Below are 22,277 nucleotides of genomic sequence, written 5' to 3'. Positions count from 1 at the left end.
CCAAAAAGAGAAAGCAGGTTACAAGAGCTGCTTAAATCTGGTTGTATTGAGTTCCATTATTGTGATTAAGATTACAATTGGACTTCCATTTCAAGGCAGGATGATCACCAGAGTCCTGCTTGTTTGATTTTCAAATGAATTCCTGCCTTTGTGTGACCACCCTTTTCTCTCAGAATCTCACTATGGGAACACTGCAATAAAATCATAGAACCAGTACACCAAAGATCATTCCATATGGATTTGAGAGCACAGGGGAAATTTCTGGGCTCCCAGGAGAAGGGGGGTGGATAAAAGAATCTGTGTCACCCTTTTAGCCTACCTACCCTAAATGCTCTATCTAATAATTCTCAGCTCTGAAAAATGATGACACAGGATAACACCCACATTTACAGCATCTCTGGTTTGGGGTATTAACCAAGGGTGAGTCTTCTCTGATGTCTGGCTCCTTAACAGTTTGAGTTGGCATCAGCTCAACATGGTTGAGTTGGCGTGGCATCATGTTCCTTCCATTTTCAAAGGAAGGATAAAGTATGTCAGAGGCTCTCCAAGTTCAAGTTTTCTTCTGCTACTTAAGAGCCTCACAAGATAGTTTGCCTAACGTAGGCATGCCCTTGGAGACATTTGCAAAAGACAAAAGACCTCCAGATCCTTTGTTTTTAGAGCACGAGACTGGAGTCAGAGAGATGGAAAGGTGAAGAGAAAAGGTAGCAGCCCAAGAAAGGAGATGAGTTCATGGAGCTGGTAGTGGACCCTGAAAGGTTCTCATGCTCCACCAGGAAAGAGAAGCCCTCTTCCTCAGTCTGAAGTTGCGACTGGCTCTATTTCTCCAAACTCAGAATTTAGGACTTGTCTCATCTGTGTGATAATTTTCAAGAATCTTAACTTCTCTGGCCTTGGTTTCCTCATTTGTTAGAAGAAAAGGGCATTGGACTAGATGGTTTATATGTGATGCAGTTAGCTTTAAAATTCTGTTTCTCAGAAGCACACACAAAGGTAATCCAAATCAACATATTCCAAGACCAGTGACCTACTCCTATAACACGATGATTCAAGCATAAATTCCAGACCTACTCTAAGTGGTTTTGCTTACTCTTATTTACTTCATTGCATTGTTCTATTTTCTATTTGTTCTATTTTCTGCATTGTTCTATTGTTCTATTTCATTGCCATATTGTTCTATTTTCACCAAGGAAATGAAAGTGGAAGGAAGAAAGGAAGAAAGGGAGGGAGGGAGGGAGAGACCTAAAAAATATGCAATTGATATCCACTAGATAGAGAATAGCCTTCTTTTCCAAATATCAGTGGAAGTATGAGCCTCCTGCTATCCTCCAGTGTAACCCATGTGTTGCAGGGCTGGAAAATTTGGTGGCACTGGCTCATGTGTCAACCTTCCTGCTCACACCATTTTCTTTAGCAAATAGTTGTTTTGAAAGACATTTTCTTCTTCTTTTGCATTTTCCTCTGACACAAGTGGAGAGAGTACACATGACTACCTTCTGTGGTAGGTCTTCACAGGGCAAGATACTCTTTTGTGCTCTAACCAGCTCACTGCAATAAGAGACAGCTGGGGACTTCCCTGGTGGCCCAGTGTTTAAGAATCCACCTGCCAGTGCAGGGGACACAGGTTCGATCCCTGGTCCAGGAAGATCCCACGTGCCCCGGAGCAACGAAGCCCGTGCACGACAACTACTGAACCTGTGCTCTAGAGCCCGTGAGCCACAACGACTGAGCCCGTGTGCCACAACTACTGAAGCCTGCACGCCTATAGCCCGTGCTCTGCAACAAGAGAAGCCACTGCAATGAGAAGCCCGTGCACCGCAACGGAGAGTAGACCCCGCTCACCGCAACTAGAGAAAGCCCGCACACAGCAATGAAGACCCAACACAGCCAAAAAAATAAAATAAATAAATCTTAAAAAAAAAAAAAAAAAAAAAAGAGAGACAGCTGGCCACCAGGGGAACCCTCTAATGGTTTGATGTTTGTCTTGCCCTTAACTAGTGCTCTCAGGACAGCAGATCTCATGATGAGAGGGATCCTCCTGGAGACAACATTATTGGGATAAAATGCTATCTAATAAGTTCTCTGATAAAGAAAATGGAAAGGAAATTCAGGTTTCTATGCAGAAGATGAGACCAATCAATTGACTTATTCAGACCTACGTAGCAACTTCGAGAGGCCCACACCCCACCACCTCGGATTTCACATCTCTGCCCATAATGAGGTTCTGTCTCCCGTCGTTACTTGACCATCTTGGCTCAAGTTGAGAAACACCTGTGGTATTAGAATCTTGGGGAGCCAGTGGCTCCTAGAACTCTGAAACCTGAGAAGCAACATCTGTCTGCCTTTCTCCTCTTCCATCAACCAGTCCGTGGCACTACCAGGGAGTAGATGCTGAATAAGGGCCAGTGGCTGGTACTGAACAGGAGAGACCCAACAAAGCGGTAAACACAGCACCGTCAGCACGTGGGGCTTCCTGTCCAAGCTGGCCGGCTTCTCTCTTTCCTTTCCCCCTCACACAATGGAAAGGAAATTTATTAGGCAAATTCCTCCACAACAAAGAGAGTGTGGGAGTCTCAACAGTTGCTGCGTACTTGACTTTGGGTGAGCAACTTGTCAGGATCATGATTTGTAGCGGCCAGAGCCATTTGTCTTGTGCTTATGTATGGGCTGGGGGACATCAGCTGATAGGAGTTAGCGCGGTCATTTCGCTGACCCTCTTCGTCCAGCTCAACACAGAAGGTGGAGGCCGAGGGGGAAAAGGCCCAGAGACCAACGGGAGAAGGAGCCGTGTAAGGGGGTGGCTGGCAGACAGAGCACAGAGCGGATGATTTCTTTCTTGCCTCATTTTCTTGGGTTCTGCATCCTTCTCTAGGGGGCCTGAAGCTGGAAAAGAAATTTTGCTTTCCAATTCAAACTCATCATTTCTCAAGCTCTTCATGGGACTTTAAATTTCTTCTTTTCTCTCCTTACCTTTGACTAAGAGTTAGAAGAAGGATGCCTGGTATTCCAAGCACAGGCAGGAGAGTAATGGGGCCTTGACCCCAGCAGGGAAGGCAGGAGGTAGATGGCCTGGGCCTCTGGATGTTGATGGGCACCCCAGCTTCCAACCCCTGGGAACCTGGCCACTCAGACAACCACCGTGATTGGTTTAGGAAAGTAGAAGCCCCCAATCTAACCGGAAGCCTTTTGGGAATCCATAAGTAAGTGAACTTCTGGGAAGGGTCTCAGAGAGGCAACGATCTGAGAATGAATGTGCTTATGAAGTGTAATATAAAAGAGAAGAGAAACCACAAATGTGCAGGCATTGCCCCCAGCGCTGGGCGTCCCCATTAATGCCAGTCAGGTGTCGGTGCTCCTGACGGGAAAGGTTGAAAACTGCTGACCCTGTGGGTAAAAGATGATCAACCAGACTGATTCAATAGCATGTCTGTCTCATCATAGATAATCCCAAATACTTGAAAGGTGGAATGAGCAAGAGAGTCACTGATCGTTTTTTAACAAGATACCCTTCCCAAGCACATGTGGTTTTAAACAGGGTCTCTGGGAGTGAAAGCAGGGAGGCAGTGCAGTGCAATGGCTGAGGGTGGTCTCCAGAATCAGATGATCCCGAATACGAGGCCTGGCTCTGTTACCTGCTAGTTGTGTTATTTCTGGCAACTTCTTAACTTCCTTTTATATCATTTAGGCCTATAAATGAGGATTACACTAGTGGCTGCTTCCAGAGTTGTGAGGATAAAAGAAGTAAAGTATGGGTGATGGTTCATTTTATGCGGCAACTTGGCTAGGCTATAACGCCCAGTGACTTGGTCAAGCACCAATCTACCTGTTGCTCTGAAGATATTTTTTAGATGTGATTAACATTTAAATTAGTAGGTTTTGAGTCAAGCAGATTACCCTCCAGAATGTGGTTGGGCCTCATCCAATCGGCTGAAGGCCTTACAGGAAAAGACTGAGGTCCCTGGAAGAGGAAAGAATTGTGCCTCCAGACTGTCACTGGGCTAGAGACTGCGACATCAACTCTTCCTTGGGTCTCCAGCCTGCCAACCTGCCCCGCAGATTTCTGACTTGCAGACACTGCAATCATGTGAGCCTGTTCCTTAAAATAAATCTCTCTCTCCCTTTATCTTTAGATGGATGAGTGGATGGGTGGATGCATGGATGCATGCATGGATAGATCTCCTATTGGTTCTGTTTCTCTGGAGAACCCTGATTAACACAGTATGTACAAAGTACTGAGCACAGTTCCTGGCACAGTATGTGCTCAATGAGAGTTTTCTCTTATTATCACTAATTCCCTAAGTGATAAAGCTTTCCACATCTGGACAGAATTCCAGGCGCCTGTAGGAGGGTTACTAAGGGGCTGGGGATTAGGGAGAACAGAAGATCTGCTCATTAGCCCTGAAGCATACAATTTAGGTAGCACCCACTCTGGGAGAGGCATCGGCTGGACACCTGCTGTTCTGGGGGGCAAAAGGCTGGGCCCTTCAGCCCCCAGTCCAGCTAGGCTTCCCTCTCCTGCCCTCCTCACAGCTCCTCAGCCCTCACCAGGGAGATGATTTGTGATTCAGGCTCCTTGGCAGCTGCGCCCGTGGATGCCGGCCTCTCGCTCCCCATCCCCGAAGCCCAGCCTGCAGATGGTTTCTCGTGGCCTTTCTACTTTTAGACGCTGTTCCCTAACTGACCCAAACTCCTGGCGAGGCTTTTTGGTAAGCTGTGCTTTTCCTCCAGAGTCTCTTTGACTCTTTTATCATCACTAAATCATCTGAATCATCAGCTCAGTATGGAGCCACTGACACAGGACAGAGACCCTCAGCTCACCCTTCTCCCCCCTTCCTCCCGGGGGTGGCATTTATAGGAGGAGAGTAGGAGAGGGCAGACACTGCAGCACTAAAAAGCCTGTTGTTCTCTGTCCCTGAGCCCAGAAGAGCCACATTTCCACCCCCTGCCTGCCCTTCCTCAGTGGCCCCGCCTGCTTTGGGCTCTCCTTGCCTTTCTGAGAGGAGCCCTGCCCTGTAACTGCCCTCCAGCCTGGGCCTTCTCCATCTCAAATCTCTAACCTTCTTCCCTTGCTCTCTGGTTACCGCTCCAAGGACAGATGTCTCTGCTGGCTTGAAGCCACTCTGCTGGGCTCCCTCATTGCCTCTTTTCCATGAGCTGGAAGACAAGGTTCAAGATTCAGATACTTGATAACTCAGCTGAAGCCTCAAAAGAGCCTGTGGCTTTCGGTGACTGTGGTTCCTGCACCAAAGGCCAAGGGTGTGATGGCTGTGGCACCTTCAAAGGCCACTTGCAGAGAACCATATTTTGATGGGCTCCAGCAGACCACCTAGGCCACACCCTCCTTTGACAGAGGCAGCAGCTAATGCCTGGAGAAAGTAGGAGTCCTACTTAAGGCCACACAGTTAACTGGAAACCACACTGGAGCTGAAGAGTGGGTCTCCTGATTCCAGCAGAGTGCTCACTATAGACTGCCTGGAATATGCCGTGGAGATGGTATTCACCTTGGTAATGACCCTGGGTGCTGTATCTGAGGGTTGTTGATAGGTTGATCCAAATTTTGTTCATTCAGGAAGTAGGAGAGAGGACTTCTGTGTAGCTTGTGGAATTTGTATACAGAGATAAAGGAGAGGGAAGAGCAGAACAGCCCAGCACAGATCTCCCATCTCATCTGTTCACTGAGTCATTCATTGATTCATTCACACAGTCATGCTCGTATTCCACTATGGATCTACAGGGTGCCCTGGCTAGCTCCCACCAAACAATGCCACAGGTTCTCCCTTGGAGAATTCCTAGCCATACTCCAGACATAGAAGGTTTGAGCTCTGGGCATATAAAGGCCTTCGAACAGACACACACACAGACATACAAGACACAGACACAGACACACACAGCTTTGGCCAAACTGAAGCCCGTCCCATGAAAGAGAGAATGTTGGTATTGAGGGGTAAGGGGCGTCTCCTTCTTCCCACTGATCTTGGAGTCAGACTGCTCTCTCTTTCTCCGCTTCTTAGAGGATCACTAACCTGGAACCCCAGTGGCTGCAGTGGCCGTGGCTTCTGGGGTCCTAGCTGGACTATGTGGGTGGGTCCTAGCCCTCCATGCTGCCTCACTTCTCAGACCCACTCCTCAGGGCCCGACTGTGTGACCTCTGCCCCCTCCCTCTCTGGCCATTTTCACTGGCTCCCACAGCTACTGGAGCTTGGCCTACCAAGTCTCCCTGAGTCATCTGGGTCTCGCTGTCCAGTGTAGGTGGGAAGGACATGGAGATGCAGTCAGCTCAGTGGGAAGGCCTCTCCTGGGAGGCAACACTCTGAGGCCCAAGCCAACCCCACCCTGACTGAGTGGCATTTCCAACAGTCCCATGAGGAGCATCGGAAAGGGCCTTTGGGCAACAGACCACTGCTCTTCACAGCTCTGCTGCTCAGAAACCTGGTAGGGGTTCTTTAAAGAGCTCCAGAAGCAAGTGCACAGGCTGAAGGGAAGCAGAAACAAGGAGGCAGCTTCTCCCCAAGGAAAGGCCGAGGGCCTCGTGGACCCTGAGGATTTAGAGCTGCTTGTGGTCAGTCCCTGTGCAGCCCACAGAGACAGAGAAAAAAGAGGACAGAGAAGAAGTATTAGGAGGCTATGGGTTTTCTTATGACAAGCTTAGACTTCGGAGTTAGACTGCTTCTAACACCGCCTAGCTCTGTTACCTTGGGCAAGTTGCTTAGCTTCTCTGTGCCGAATCTCTAAAACGGAGATAATGGTGCCTTTCCTGCTAGGCTGGTGAAAGGATTGGAAAAAACATGCAAAGCACCGAGATAATCCCCAACAGTACCTTGATAATGAAGATTACAGCTAAAGTCTGGGGAGCACTTATTATGTTGTCAGGAGCTGGTAGTTATTAGGTTATTCTTCTTGGTGGAAGAAAATGGATGTTACAGGTACAAGCATTTACTGGGTCTCTGACTTTGTGGCTCAGCTTTCTACCTTCCCTAGGAGACTTGAAGCCCCATCACCTTCTCATGGCGGCAGGTGACTCAGAAGAGGGGATGCCAAGACATGAGTCACAGGCCCCATTGTCTCAAAGCACCCTGGTCCCCTGGGGAGGCCTTTGTAGCACCCAGAGATCAGGCCCAGCCCTGCTTTGCTTCTGCAACCACAAGGTGGTATGGCCGGCAGCCACCGGAGAGTTCTTCTTTTTCCGAAGTATGTTTGCTGTATAAACACAATCGTAAAAGGAGAGCCAAGTGTCAGCGATGGCCAGCCGCGCCCAGCCAGTGGGGGAGGAGAGGTCCTGCATCCCATCATGTTGTCAGGCTGCACAAACCCTACTCTCTTCAAACGCCACTTGGCTGGAGCACTTTAGAGAGGCTTAGGGGAGGAGAAGGCAGCTGGGAGAAGAGGCGGAAGACGCAGCCAGGGAGTTATGCTAAACTGCTCCCAGGCTCCAAGGCTTTGCTTGACTCAAAAATAATCCGGTTTCCGCTTGTCATTTGACCCATAAAATGCATTGTTTGGGTACTTAAGATAGTCCCCTGGGGCTGCATCTGTGTGATTCAGATTCAAAAGCAGAATTACTGACCATGGAGATGGCTCCACCATCAGTAGCCTGAAGGATGAGCAGGGTTCTCAGAGACCCTCTGGCTGTGTCTTCATGGGTAGCAGCAAGTGGAAGACTGGAACAATGATTTTAGGCAACTCAAGCCTCTGCCCCTTCAAAACATGAACCAAAACTTGCAAAAACTTGTATAAATCAGGAGGAAGTAGGTATACGAGTTTGACTTACCAAAACAGCTGTCTCTACTCTCAGCATCACATTGACTACAGGATTCCGGAATTCTGTCTCTTACATCCCCTGCCCCCTGACCCTGCCTGCTCATTCTCCCCCACCCCTACCCCTACCGCCATGACTTGCGGACTTTAAGCTTCCCCCCAAAATATTTCCAAATTACCACCGGTTCTAGCCACCCTACATTCCATCTCTTGCCCCTTCAAGCTCCACTTGCTTGGAGAACTTTGGTTCTTCAAGGAGAGTGAGGAGTAGGGGGAGGGTGCAAGGGTTCTGGAAAGGGCATGCTAGGTTCAGAATCTAATTCATATATACTGTACTCTGTTTGCTCAGAAGGAAAACTTACGACTCGCAGCTGCGTTACAACAAGCACAGGGATGAAGCCATCCAGGGCCCCCGCATATTTTCCTTGGCCTCGGCACAGGCCGTTGACATCATTGCAGGCTTTGCCATTCATCCACTGCTGTTTGGAGCTTGTGGCTGCGTGAGGCTGTGTTCCAGCGTCTGGGGAGGGTCTGACTGTAAACCGGGTGGTGGTGGGGATGAAGGTGGTCTCATTGAGTTTGTAAAAACAAACAGAAATGCACTGAACCTTGCCTTTCCTCCACTGGAACCATGAGTGAAACTAACTCCAAGCCTCTCTGCCCAGCGCACTCCCCCAGGGCAAACAGGCCCAGGCCAAGGCTAGCCCAGAGACCCAGAAGCTTTTGTTCTGTCTGCGCTACTTTGGGGAGTGATGACGAATGTTCGCCACAGGTAAGAAAAGTGGGGTTCCAGTAGCAAATTCTATCACATCCTTCCAGATGTCACTCAGGCTGCTCTGGGCCCACTTGCATTCTCCTGCAAATCCTGGGCAGCACGAAAACCCTGTTAATGGTTCCCAGAGGTCTCAGAAAAGAAAATGGCAAAAGTAGGAAATGTGAATATTAGGAAACAGGGCATATGCGTAGGTGCATGCGCTGCAGGCTTAAGAATCATTTTTAGAAGACAGCTCTGCTATTTGGGGGACGTTGTAAAGGAGAGCCTTTTCGCCGAGCTTGCTAACTGCTCAAAAGCTCTCAATTCTGCTGGCGTGGAGACCAGCTAGGGCAGCGGTCAAGACAGGGAATGCTGTGAGGTAACTTAGCGCAGGCGGAGAGTGCCTCTGACCTTCGCAAATGTTGCTTCCAGGTCGAGAAGGTCAGATGTTGTGGGCACCATGGGCACAACTCTGGACTTTGTCACTGGGACAAAGTGTGGCTTAGTGACAAGCACGCAGCCTCCAGAGGCTGTGAACTGAATGTGATTCCTGGCAAAGGCCACTCTTTGTTGCTCTTTGTTCCTCAGGGCCTGCTCTTCTGCACAGACTCCTGAATAGGATCACTTCTTTCTCAAACATCATTTGACACAAAGTGTTTGAGGAGAGCGCTCAGCCCCAGGGATGCCCATCTAACTCAGAGCTGAAGGGGACCAGGGATGTTCCTGGAAATGTTTAACAGCCAGTTGTCTGGGGGAAATAGTCCTGATTTGTAGCAATTACTGATTTCTGAGATGTAAATACTCCCATTGTGGCCAATTTCAAGCTACCAACTTTTGGGAGACAATTCATTGGTCTCTTGTATTTCTGCACATCTTGTGAGCAGAGGTACTGACAGCTTTTGTTCTTGTGTGTATTCTCTCCCTTTCTCTCTCTCTCTCTCTCTCTCTCTCTCTCTGTCTTCCTCCAGTGCTGGAAACATGGGACTGCATGTCCCTAGAATATGAGACGTAGGCAATGCAAAGAGTCCTGACCTCTGAATCCATTCTCACGGAGGAGCCACCCAGGAGAGCCGTCTATCCAAACCATCAATGTTAGACTCTGTATGAATGAGAAATAAACCTTTCTCATGGTACGACATTGGTATTTAAGGTTGTTGGTTATGGTACCTAGTACTACTTATTCTAATACAAGTCGTCACTATTATTATCTCCATTTATTGGTGAGAAAACTGAGGATTGGAGATAATGGACTAGGTCTCATTACCAGTAAATGGCAGAGCCAGGACTCAAACCTAGGCCTGTCTGCCTCCAAATCTTTTTTTTCTGCTTTGCTGACTCTTCATGACAAAGGCCCATGTGTGGCGGAGGTTCTGAGGTCCATAGATTTGCCCAGAGTGGGAAACAGGTCTCCCTGCCAGAGAAAGCCAGTTTTCTTTGGTAATCAGTCCTGCCTCCAGGGAAGTCTGGAAGGAAGTCTGACCATCTGTGGCTTCCAGGAAGATTGATTCCTCATGTCCAAGCCTCTGCTGTTCAGAGCAAGACAAGGACCCCCTGAAGAACTCTTAACCTGGTGAGCATTGCGCATTCAGGACAGCTGGCGGACTACATGAGGGCCCCCCACGACCACTGAGAGACCCCCGTCACCATGGGATTGCAAACATTGCAACAATTCAGTAGGAACTCACACCATGAAATTGCTGGACACCCGCAGTCAGCGTCGGATGGGGGCTCCCAGGGCGTCACAGCTAGGATGACAGGGACCCTGGGAAGCAGCTGCCTGGCTTTACCTTCCAGAGGGTCCCATGTGACTCAGGTTAGGCACAGTTTAAGCACTTATTGAGCACCTGGTGTGTCCATTACAACTACAATGATTACTTCTGAGACCTTGCTTCAAAGACTGACGAAGGATTTGTAGTTCTGATTTCTGGAGATGTTTAAGAGAAAAATCTGACAACGGTACTAAAATAAGGTCACATTTGGTTTGACATATCATGAATCATCTCTGATGAAAAGGATCAAAATACGTAAATTCAGGACTGTCTTGGAAAACAGTTGACATGGAAATGCTGCTGGGTGATAGGAAGGGATCGGAAGAGGGTAAGAGCCTCGTCTGTCTCATCTGCTTCTATGTCCCAGCGCCAACATAGAGCCAACACTCAGAAAATACTTATGAAATGTTTGGCTTATTAAACAAGAGTTTTTTTGAGCTGTCTTGGTAGTTCTTTCATCTTTTCTGGGCCCTCAAGAGATCTGTGAGGTTCACCTAGATGCTAACTCAGGATGGCATGGGGGGCATTTCTGCCACAGTCTTTCCTAGGATTTTTGAGAAACACATGAGCTGCTCAGCATGGGTCTAAGTAGCCGTTCACCTTCTGAGCCTGTGCCCTGTGTTTCTACCATCACCACTTCCAGGTTCTTGGTGCCTCTGACGCAAACTGAAGAACACAGCCCGAGGTGAGGGTGAATGAGTGTAAAATGACTAGCTGCAAGGCTGAGGGCCTGTCTGCTGAGCTCTGGAAAATGCAGACTTCACAGACTCCGGGTTCTGCCCAGCTCCTCCCAAGCCTTGGCATTCAACAGTCCAAGAGTAGTAATAGTAACTAATAATAGAAATCATTTCCAATCAAAACACAAGGCCTGATCTTACTAAAGAGTCACAGGGATTAAAATATTCTCTGCATGAAAGAAACTGTTTGTTTCACAATTCGACCTTTGGCCAACACAGCTACTAGATCCCCGGCCGGCTCCCTGGGCTGGCCATTGCTTACGTGCAGTGGGAAATTCCAGTCTGCGTGTAATCACAGGGGCCCTGGCCCCTAACATGACTAGTCATCTTACTCATCTTACCCTTCCCTCCTCCACACTGTCACCACTTACGTTCCAAAAACTTGCACGTGAGATTGTTTCTCCCCTACTCAAAAGCCTTGGGTGGTGCCCCATTGTTTAGGTAATAAAATCCAACTCCAACTCCTTTGGCATTAAATGTCCAAACTGTATACCAGCCTTACATGCTACTGTATTCTACCCCTATTCCCCCATCTAGAACCCAGGCTTTAATCAAAATTACCCATTCATTTTGCCAGAACACATTCTTTTTTTTTTTTTTTGGCTTAGTTAACATTAAAGTAAAATTTATGTACAGAGAAAATCTTCAGGGTACCATTTGATGACTTTGGATAGATGTACGCAACCATGTAATCACTCAATATTTCCAATCTCAATATTTCCATATCTCAGAAAGTTCCCTCATGTCCCCTTCTAGTCAATTCTCTCCCCGCAGAGGCAACCGCTATCCTGATTTCTGTCACCATAGATTAGTTTTCCTGTTTTGAACTTTATGCAGAGGAATCACACAGCATGTACTCTTTTGTGTCCCGCTCCTCTCACATGACATAATGGTTTTGATATTTATACACGTTGCCTCATGTATTGACAATTCATTCTTTACCTATTAATTATTGCCAAATAGTATTCCATATATGAATATGCCACAATGTTTTTATCCATTCACTTACTGGCAGATACTTGGACTGTTTGCAGTGTTTGGCTATTACACTCCAGCACAAGTCTTCTGTGGACATATGTTTTCATTTCTCTTAGGTAAATCCCTAGGAGTGGAATTGCCAGAGCGTAGGATTGGTGCATTTTTAAGTTTGTAAGAAACTATCACAGGGACTTCCCTGGTGGCGCAGTGGTTAAGACTCTGTGTTCCCGGGCTTCCCTGGTGGCGCAGTGGTTGAGAATCCACCTGCCAATGCAGGGGACACGGGTTCGAGCCCTGGTCTGGGAAGATCCCACATGCCGCGGAGCAACTAGGTCCGTGAGCCACAATTACTGAGCCTGCGCGTCTGGAGCCTGTGCTCCACAACAAGAGAAGCTGCGATAGTGAGAGACCCGCGCGCCGCGATGAAGAGTGGCACCCACTTGCTGCAACTGGAGAAAGCCCTCACACAGAAACGAAGACCCAACACAGCCCTAAATAAATAAATAAATAAATAAATAAATAAATAAATAAATAAATAAATAAAAAGAGAAAAAAAGACTGTGCTCCCAATGCAGGGGGCCCAGGTTCGATCCCTGGTCAGGGAACTAGATCCCACATGCATGCTGCAATTAAGAGTTCGCATGCCACAACTAAGGAGCTGGTGAGTCGCAACTAAGGAGCCCACCTGCCGCAACTAAAGAGCCCACGTGCCACAACTAAGGAGCCCTTGAGCCGCAAGTAAGGAGCCCACCAGCCACAATAAGGAGCCCATGTGCTGCAACTAAGGAGCCAGCAAGCCGCAACTAAGACCCAGCACAACCAAATAAATAAATAATATTTAAAAAAAACAAAACTATCACGCTGTTTTCCAGAGTGCTTGTACACCAAATATAGAACATTTTAAAGTCAATAACGTCTCTTTCTTATTCACATAGCGTTCAAGGTAGTTCCATGGTAGCAGGGCGCTGGGAGGAGGTTCTTGCACAGCCACTTAGAGGCCAGGCTGCTGGAAGCCCTGCCATCCCCAAATGAGGCTCACGAGGTAACCCTGAGCAACAGTGTTTGGCCAGTGGATGGAGAATGAGAGGATGGAGAAAGAACACTCCTTTCTTTGCTGACTTGGCCCAGAGGTAAGTGTTATCCTTTTGGTTGACATTTCACTGTTGAGAGCTAGTCTCCAACCTCACTAGGAGAGCTGTGAAATGGAGACCCCAGCTGGACAGCTGCTTACCCGCCACGAGTCTGTACCATGGGAGGGGAACGCCAGTCTTCGATGTAGAGCTGGCCATCTCCACCACCCCAGGGGTTAAAGTCTTACCCTCCTTTCCAGTCTGACTGTGCCCATTGAAATTGTCCCATAATCTGTGTGGAATAAATCCTTCCCTTCTCTATACTCCTATTGTACTTGCTGTCCCTCTACAACAGCACTTGTTAAGATCCGCCTTTCATGATTTATTTCCATGTTTTGCCCACTAGATGGCGTCCTCTTGGAGGCCTCTGAGGTCTGGCCATGTTGGACCCCGGTGCTCGGCCCACAGTGGGATCTCCGTAAGTGTTTGCCGAACTCACTGTGGTAGAGACACAGGGTGCCCGCCAACTCCTCCTCTAGACACACCACTTGTCTGCACTCCCCAGTTCCCCTGCATGGAGCTGAGGCCATGTGACTTCTCTGGACAATGCAACATGAGCCACAGCTCCACGGCAGGCTCCAGGCTGATGCAGTGAGAAGTGGGCATGCCTCCTGATATTCTTGGTCTCTCTTCCCTCACCTGCCAGCTGGATGAGGAGGCTCCAGTGGAGCACCCAAGACCTGACAAGCAGAGCCTGTGTCCTGAATACTTGGCGGAGTAGAGTCCCTCTGCTGACCTCACTGCTGAGATTGGGTACTGTTTGCTAGATAAGTCAGCCTACACTGACTAACCACTCACTGTGTGAGCCCAGCCACTAAACTCGGGAGGGACGATCGGTTGCCTCGTCTTTCCATCACCTTTCCTTACTCGCCACTAAGTGCCGACTGTGTGACATCGGGCCCTTGCTGGTACGTGATGCCAGTGTTCAGGTAAAGAGAGTTTTCAAGGTACATGTTCAATTGTGATTTTGTAGCTAAACTTGACAATGATTCCACTGAGTCTTAAGTGCTATGCATTTCTTCTGTACCTCATTCGACTACAAGCTCTTAAAATTCAGGTACTAATTCTTGCTCTATATCCTGGGTATATAGCTATTCATTCATTTAGTAAATATTTACTGAGTATCCACTATATCACTCACTCTTGTAGACAATAGAGATGAGCAGTGACTCAAACAGACCAAGTCCCAGTTCTCAATGAGAGAGACAGATAATAAACAAATAATGTGATTGTTGAAAAGGCATGAACAGGAGACATCCCCTCATATAGCATCATGGCCAGCTTCTAACATATCGGGTCGATAATTAAGTAACGTCTGTCTCACCCAGAGAACTGTGAGATCCATGAACCTGGGGTTCTGCTCTATCCCCAGCATCAAGCACAGCACTTGCTCAGAGCAAACACTTCATAAATATTTATTGAACCAAAAAATGAATAACGATGATTATATCTACTATCTGCTGAGAGCCTGTTATTTTCCAGGTACCATGGGAAAAGTCTGCTTGCATTATCTCATTTAATCCTTACACCATCCCTGCAAAGTAGTTATTACTACCTCTCTTTACCCGGGAGGGAATTGGGGTTCAGAGAGGTTAAGTGACTAGCCCATTGTCACATGGCTAACAGTAAGTGACAGACCTGACATTAGAATCCACACGCTTTCCTCAGGACCACACTGCCACACACAACAGCAACAAGGGCTTTTTTTTTTTTTCTACATCCCATATATTCTTTCTCAACAATGAGGAGCAACCACTACGGGTCACCATTCCTGTGAACGGGACAATTCATCCCCCTCTGCAATTTGCCCCGACCAGCCCAAGGCCACCTTCCCCAGCAGATGGAAGATATGTGCTTGTGGTAATTACAGACCATGCTGTCCTTTTCATTTATGTCTTCACAATCCAGCTTGACATCGTGTCATAAAAGTTTATGTACTGTGTTCTCTCTGCTCCTTACTAATATTCTCTGGCGTTCTCCCCCGGCCATCCAGAATCAATACCATAGCTCCTCTCTCAGTAAAGTAGGGAGCTATGAACAAGGCCCAAATGGGCAGAGTGTCTATTTGTGGCAATTAGACGTCACGCTGAAAAATGGTCATGCTGAAGGAGAGTGGGCAAGATCTAAAGACCAGCAGCATCACTAATGTCCCTCACCAGGGACCCTGGAAATTGGACTGCTTAAAAAATACCCTCTGTCCTCTCACCTCTTCTCTTTTTTACCCTCTGCCTCTTTCTTTCTCACCAGAGATAAGGAGAGAGAAGCACATTCAAATTAGGGACCCTAGCAATCAATTTTTACTTGCAGTTGGTGGATTGTAATCAATGTTAATTAACCAGATTCTTTTTCAGCAAAGGTTGGGACAGGAGAGTAACTGCACAATATTTCTGACCACAACAATGGGTATTAAGGGGCTTTGGGACGGCCTGAGGGAGGAGGAGGGTGGTGTTGAGAGGCTCCACGGAAGAGAACGCAAGCACAGGAGGAGAGACTGGGATGATTTTAAAGTGGTCCTATCCATGGGCCCTGGCAGCATTTTTTGGAAGCTGGAGCAGGGAAGTTTAGCTATTTGTATGTCCTTCACCTTCTTTCTGCCCCAGGAAAAGTGGGCGTCATCAGGGGATGATTCCTGTATTGTCAGCTAGGTCAGTGGCAGCCAAGCATCCATGTTCATCACTCTGGAGAGCTGCTCGTACCTGGACCATGTGGCTCAATGGGAAGAACAAGGAATTTAGCAACAGAAAGTGGGTTTGAGCCTTAGGAGGTGCTTCCTGGCTATGGAACTGTGGGCAAGTTACATAACATCTGGTCCTCAACTCACTCACCTACGACGTACGTGATTACAGCAACTGACCTCAGGAGCATTGACGCAAGATTCAAATAAGATTCTACGTGGAGGTACATTGTCAGTAACACGCTAGAGGAATGTCAGCAGCTACCACTCTTGTAAGTCACAAGGACAAAGTTCCGGAGCCTCTGATCCCAACCAGACAGCATACAAGATGGGACCTGAGGTTCCTTTCCAATCTCGACCCATCTCTAAGGATGTAGGAAGTTGTCTTGGCAGTTACCCATGCCACTTTTTATTCAAAAGATTACTTATTTCTGAATATAAGTGTCAAATTGAGAAGAGGACCCTCAAATGTGCCAGTGCTACTTTTCAATATCCCAGAGGAAACAAAAGAAAGGTATAACAGTGGGAAACATGATAGAGCTGCCAAAAATAAAACCAAAAGCTGTATCTGTTTTGAAACAGTGCACGCATCACAACTTCTTGGTCAGGATAGAAAATAGAAACCGAAGAAGCCGGGCACTGTCTCCAGCGGAGACCCACTCCAGCCAGGTTCGTGGGGTTTCCTCCACACCATTTTACTCAAGTGGTGCTTCGACCTCCAAGAGAAGCTTTCAAAGCCTTCAATCAAGAGAAAGGCACCCGTATTTTTCAGGTCTTTCAAGTCCCCTGGGAGTGAGGAAGACTATTGGGGAACATGATAGCAGGTCATATTGCCATGCAAGGAAAAGATTCCTAATTGCCCTAGGTGGCCCCTTGGCCTCTGGGACAGGGAAGTCCCAACCGTGGTGATACACACTAGCTTCTTTTTGCCAAGGCACCTGTAGGCGTCTTCCACTTAAGAAAGGTGAATGAAAGGAGAGGAGGCTGGGAGAGAGAGGAGGAAAGAAGGCAGAAAGAGAGGAGTAGGGGAGGTTGTCAACAATTCACGGGTTCAATAAACAGTGCTGAGTGTAGGCCATGAGGTGGTCCCCCACCCCCATGCGCAGCTCACTCTGGAGACTCAGAGGGAAACACGTCTCTGCCCTCAAGTTGCTCACAGGATCCTGGGTCGGCTAGAGGGAGAAAAATTCACAGATAATCACCACGCGGGGCCTGGGTGAGTGCAGAGGAGGGGCGCGTCCCCTGCCCCAGAGCTGAGGATGTGGGGAAAGGAGTCGTCTTTAAAGAAAGGACATTGTCAGTGAAGAGAAGGACAAAAGAGCAGAAGGGAGAATGAACTGAGGAACCAGAAAGGGAGGGAAAATCAGGAGATAGCAGGGAAAAAATTATTTCCTCACCCCAGGATTTATACACTCAGCTCAAATGCAAATCTTGTCCCATTGATCTGTGATTTCAGTGAATAAAGCTGCCTTTTCTGGAGCTATCGATTGTGATTGCTGATTGCGAAGCAAGCTGAGAAGGCCTGGGCAGTCCTGAATAGACCTGGGGAGTGAGCTCACAGTGGGTGGGCCTTGCACTTAATCAGAGAAGAGCAATTGCTCACAGTGATGAAGGGTCATCCTTGAGGGAGGAAGTATCTTCAATCACACCTCCCTCCCCAGTGCAAAAAACATTCTAGTTTCACAGACAGGGCCTGCTCCACCACCCCGGAGCGCTACAGGATGGGGCCCTCTTGGCCCGGTCTAAGGGTGGGGAACCTCTTTCCTCACAGGAGTGCCATACAGAAGCACATCCTATTTCCCCCAACTGTTCAGATTTATCAATGCTCAAGGCTTGGCCTCTCTTTCGGTCTATGCTGAATCCCACTGGTTTCTGGGGAAAGAGTCTGGAAGTCAGCCTGACTTAGGAGAAAAGAGACTTCAGTTTTGGCCCCACTCCAGCTAGCACCTGGAAGATACCAGGGGCCAAGAGAGAGTTCGGCCTGGGGCCAGGACCTGGGAATCTTTCTTCCGCAGGAGCATGAAAGCTGCGAAGTAGGGAAGCCCAGAGGGACAGGGTGTGGAAAGAGAGAAGCACGGGGCTCAGGGCTGAAGCTTCAGAAGTTGCCATATTTAAGGGTTGGGAGAGAGAAAGATGGATCTTGGAGATGCTGACAGCAGGGCAAGAGAGAAGCAAGAAAAGGAGATCATGAAGGGACACAGGAGAGGAGAAAAATTCAGACACACCTGAGCAGGTGAGCTGAGTAAGAACCAGATGATGACAAATGCATTCAGTGCTTGTCCTTGAAACCGAGCAGGACCCTGTGGGTCTCCTGGGCACGGAAGCCTTTCTGCGTCCCCCGTTTCTTGTAGGGAACAGACTCCAGCCTCCATGATCTTCCCTGAGTTTCAAAGGGCAGATTCAAACAGTTGCTAATCCAGTAAGGGAGGGGATGCAGAGACAAGGGAGGAACAGCCAAGAAACAATAGTGCAGCCTTGGGGCAGGGTCCTGGTTCTGCCTCAAGGGATAAACACAACAGTGTCCTTAAGTTCTTTATAGAATTAAAACCCAACAAATGGAAAATGTCAGCATTCTTCATACCAGAGAAGACCACCTGAGGCCAGATTAAAGGAACCAGAGAAACTCATCAAGAAGATTACCTGAGACCAGGTTAGAGCAGTGCAGGCCCTAAACACACCTTAATCTTATCAGCAACCCCACCCTTGAACCATTGCTGTAAAACTCCTCATCATATCTTCCCCGGTTGGGACACAGAGTTTCTGGGGCAGGAGGCTGCTGTGTCCCCCTTTGCCTGGCAAAGCAATAGACCTATTCTTTTCTACTTCCTCCCAAACTCTGCTTCCAAGATTCGATTCAGCACTGGTGCACAGAGGCTGACTTTCCAGCCTCACCCTGACTCAAAAGTTCACGAAGCACGTCTTCATTAGGCATTGTAGCAGGACCCATGAATACAACAGAGAGCAAAGCTTACCTGCCCTCATGATGCTTGCAGTCTCATGGGGAACATAGAGGACTGTGGCAGGCAGGGCTTCTCAAACTCTGTGGGAAAGACCAAATGTTATTGTTTTACTGACTATCCATTGTGGATAGATACCACATCATGTCAATGTCAAGTTGCTATAAAAGTCTGTAAGCTCTTACATTTCCATACTTATCTGATCACAGACGGACATGGCCTGCCTACCACATCTTGAGTAGCTTAGACGACAGAGATGCCGTTTGCCTACCAAACAGCTCTTCTCTCCTCCTACCTTACCAAGGGCACCCAGTGTTTTTCAGGATGCTAAGAAACTACATTTACCAGCTAAGGATAGGCAAGTAGATGTCTTTTGGTAGAGCTTATAGGAAAGTTTCATAAATGGGTCTGACTCATCTGGTAGACATTTCCTTTGGTTCCTGCCCCTTTCATAGATGTGATGGCTTGTATTCCAACAGCCGTCTTGGAATCAGGAGGCAACATTAAGGATACTGGAACTCAAAGCTTTAAGGATCTGGGTCCCTGTTGACCATAAAGCTACCACATTGACTCTGGAGAGCATATCTCTATACTTTTTGTTATATGAAAGAAAAGCTTTTATCTGGTTTAAGCCATTCCGTTTGGGGACAAACATCAAGTATATTTTTTCATCTGTCTCATGAGTTAACAGGCACTTACCATGTGGGGTGGTAAATACTATCATCACAACAATTAGGAAAGTTCAGAGAACGTGTCTCTGACACAGCTTGGAGGAGGGTTGGGGAAAGCTATCTGAAAGAGGCAAGGACTGAATGAAAGCCTGAGGGAGGAGGGGGAGTTAACTAGGGAAAAGGGTTAATGGGGAAAAGAGTTTTCCAAGCCAAAAAAATACACCGAGTGTATGCAAAGAGCAGGAGGTGAGAGGGAGCGGGGCCATATGAAGAACTCAGAGTAGCTTAGTGTGGCTAGAACAAGAGTGTGAAGTGGGAGTGGGAAGGGAAGAAATAATGGGGGCTGCCAAGGGGTGGGAGGTGGTTTCCACATGAAGGAAGCAGACGCCTGACCTTATGGAAGTCTCCACCCCAACCGAATGCAGCATCTTTCAGAAGACAGTGTTCCTTGCTAGAAATCAGCTGGCAGACGTCCCTGGTCTCATCTCCGAGGGGGGAAGTCACGTTCCGTTTAGCCAAGTCACTCATCTCTTGGGTTTCCATTTCCAAATCTGCACAACAAGCCTCATGCTACTGTCCCATCAACCTCACAAGGGATCTGTGAACAAGAGGTTGTGATATCTTACCAATAAGGAACATAAAGGCTTCCTGTTCAGCCCTCTCATTTTACTGATCCGGACCATGAGGCTCAGAGAAGTATTCCCACTTAGGTGGGGAGAGCTGAGCCTGGAATTTCCCTCTCTCCCAACTCTTAGGCTGTTATTCTTTCCCCCGTAAAGAGCCGAGTGTTTTGCACTTGAAGTAGATGGTTATTGTTCCTGCCAAAGGGAACACAGCAGAGCGAGATGATAGAGTTTCTTATTTCAAGAAACCTAGTACTTGAAGGTGCTTTGAATAACACATACTTTTGAAACTAACTAAATATTTGGAGTGTGTCTTCCCATCCTTCCTTTCTGCTCTAAAAGCAAAAACAAGTCTCTGTAATTTGGTGGGGGTGGGGAGGCAGGGTGTTGAAATAGATAAAAGGGAAAATTTAACTCAGTAACCACAGATGTGAAAGTGCCCCGAAGTAGTTAGACAGGATTCACATCTTTGGAGGTAACTCTTAAGTTTCCACTGAATCACTGAGAAAACAGAGCTAACCCCCTTCGGTGACTTCACAGTTTCCCTCTGAAAAGGTCATTGTAATCCACCCTCTTCATTCCATAAACGAACAACTACTAGAGCCCTGTTGGGATGACCATTGTTTGGGGGACTACAGAGAAAGTTCATAACCCAATGAGATGATATTACAGGAGTAACTGTTACTTATGAAGAGTTTGCCCATTATTTCGCTTAGTGCTCATACTAACCCTGAGGGATGGGAATTGTTGTCCCCATTTTTAGATAAGGAAACAGTGCCTCCTGACTTCCTTCACATCCAGTCAGTCACTCAGCCCTGCTGAATCATCCTTCATGATGGCTCTTTGGTGCGTCACAGCTTTCCCTGTGCTTCCTGGAAACTCTGATGCCTTCTCCTCTCTGGTAGTTCCCATCCACCCAACACCCTCCATTCCCAGATAGATGTGGGATATTTCTTCTGAGGTGTCATGGCATCACTGCAAACCCCAAATGTCTAAACCGCCAGAACTTAATGTTCTCTTGCAAACTCACCCTTCATCTTAACTTTTTATTGTGAGCCAATTGCTCAAGATGGAGACCACAAAAGTTACACTTCACCCAAAGATGTCTATTCACAGACCCGAGTATACCTTGTAGTTTCCATCCTTGTTCATGCCATTCCATCCTCCAGGCTCTATTAAAATTCCACCATTTCTCTGAAATCTTCCCTGATCTTCCCAAGAAGTTGGTTTAACAACTGCAGAAAAATACATGAACAAGGATGTTCACTACAACATTGTTTCCAATGGAGTAAAAAAATCTCAGAGAAAGCAACAAGGATACATTGTACAGCACAGCAGAATACAGACATTATTTTATAATAACTTTAAATCTAGTATAATCTATAAATATATTGAATCACCATTTTGTACACCTAAAACTAATATAATATTGTAAATCAACTCTATTTCAATAAAAAATAACTCAGAACTGAGTCCTAGTGTCAATAGGAGACAGTGTGATACACACATACAATGGAATAGTACACAGCCAGTGAAAAGTAAGACAAAGATAAGATATAACTATAGGTACTGGTAGAGGTTAAAGAACAATAATGTATAATATGATCCTCCTACATAAAAATACGTGTTTCTATATATATAAAAATTCTGAAAGAATCAACAAAACCCTTAATAGTGTCTATCTCTGGGATGAGAGATGGAGAGTTAGAAATTTCACTCTCTCCACTAAATACATTTCTAGGTTAAATTAATTTTTATGGCAGTGAATTACTTTTGTAATAAATTTTTTTCCATTTTGGAAAAAAAGGTTTTTGTTTTTGTTTTTTTCCTTTTTTTGAATTACTTATAGCCCATAGTATACCTGGAGGGTCTGAATATGTCTTACATATCTTTTATCCCCTATGGCATGTAGCACACTGTCTCACATGTCAAGTTTTCTTAAGTTGGGATATTTTCATTGGTTGTACAACACTTGACCCAGGAGATTAAATTTAAAAGCCCTGCTCTCTGGCATTCCCTCGATTATATTATGGATGCTCCTGACACCTAAACACACACGTAATTCACCACCACCTTTACATACCTGGGTGGAAACTAAATAAGGCAAAGAATGCATAACCATCCTTCAAAGGGAAAACCTTTTCATCAGATTTGGAGAGAAGAGCTAGACCACTCAGATATATAAAATAAGGAGGGAAAAAAATGAGGACAAATTTGATTGATTCTTAC

The sequence above is a fragment of the Eschrichtius robustus genome, chromosome 10 (genome assembly GCF_028021215.1).
Source record: "Eschrichtius robustus isolate mEscRob2 chromosome 10, mEscRob2.pri, whole genome shotgun sequence".
NCBI lineage: Eukaryota > Metazoa > Chordata > Mammalia > Artiodactyla > Eschrichtiidae > Eschrichtius > Eschrichtius robustus.
This window is presented reverse-complemented; position numbering follows the sequence as displayed.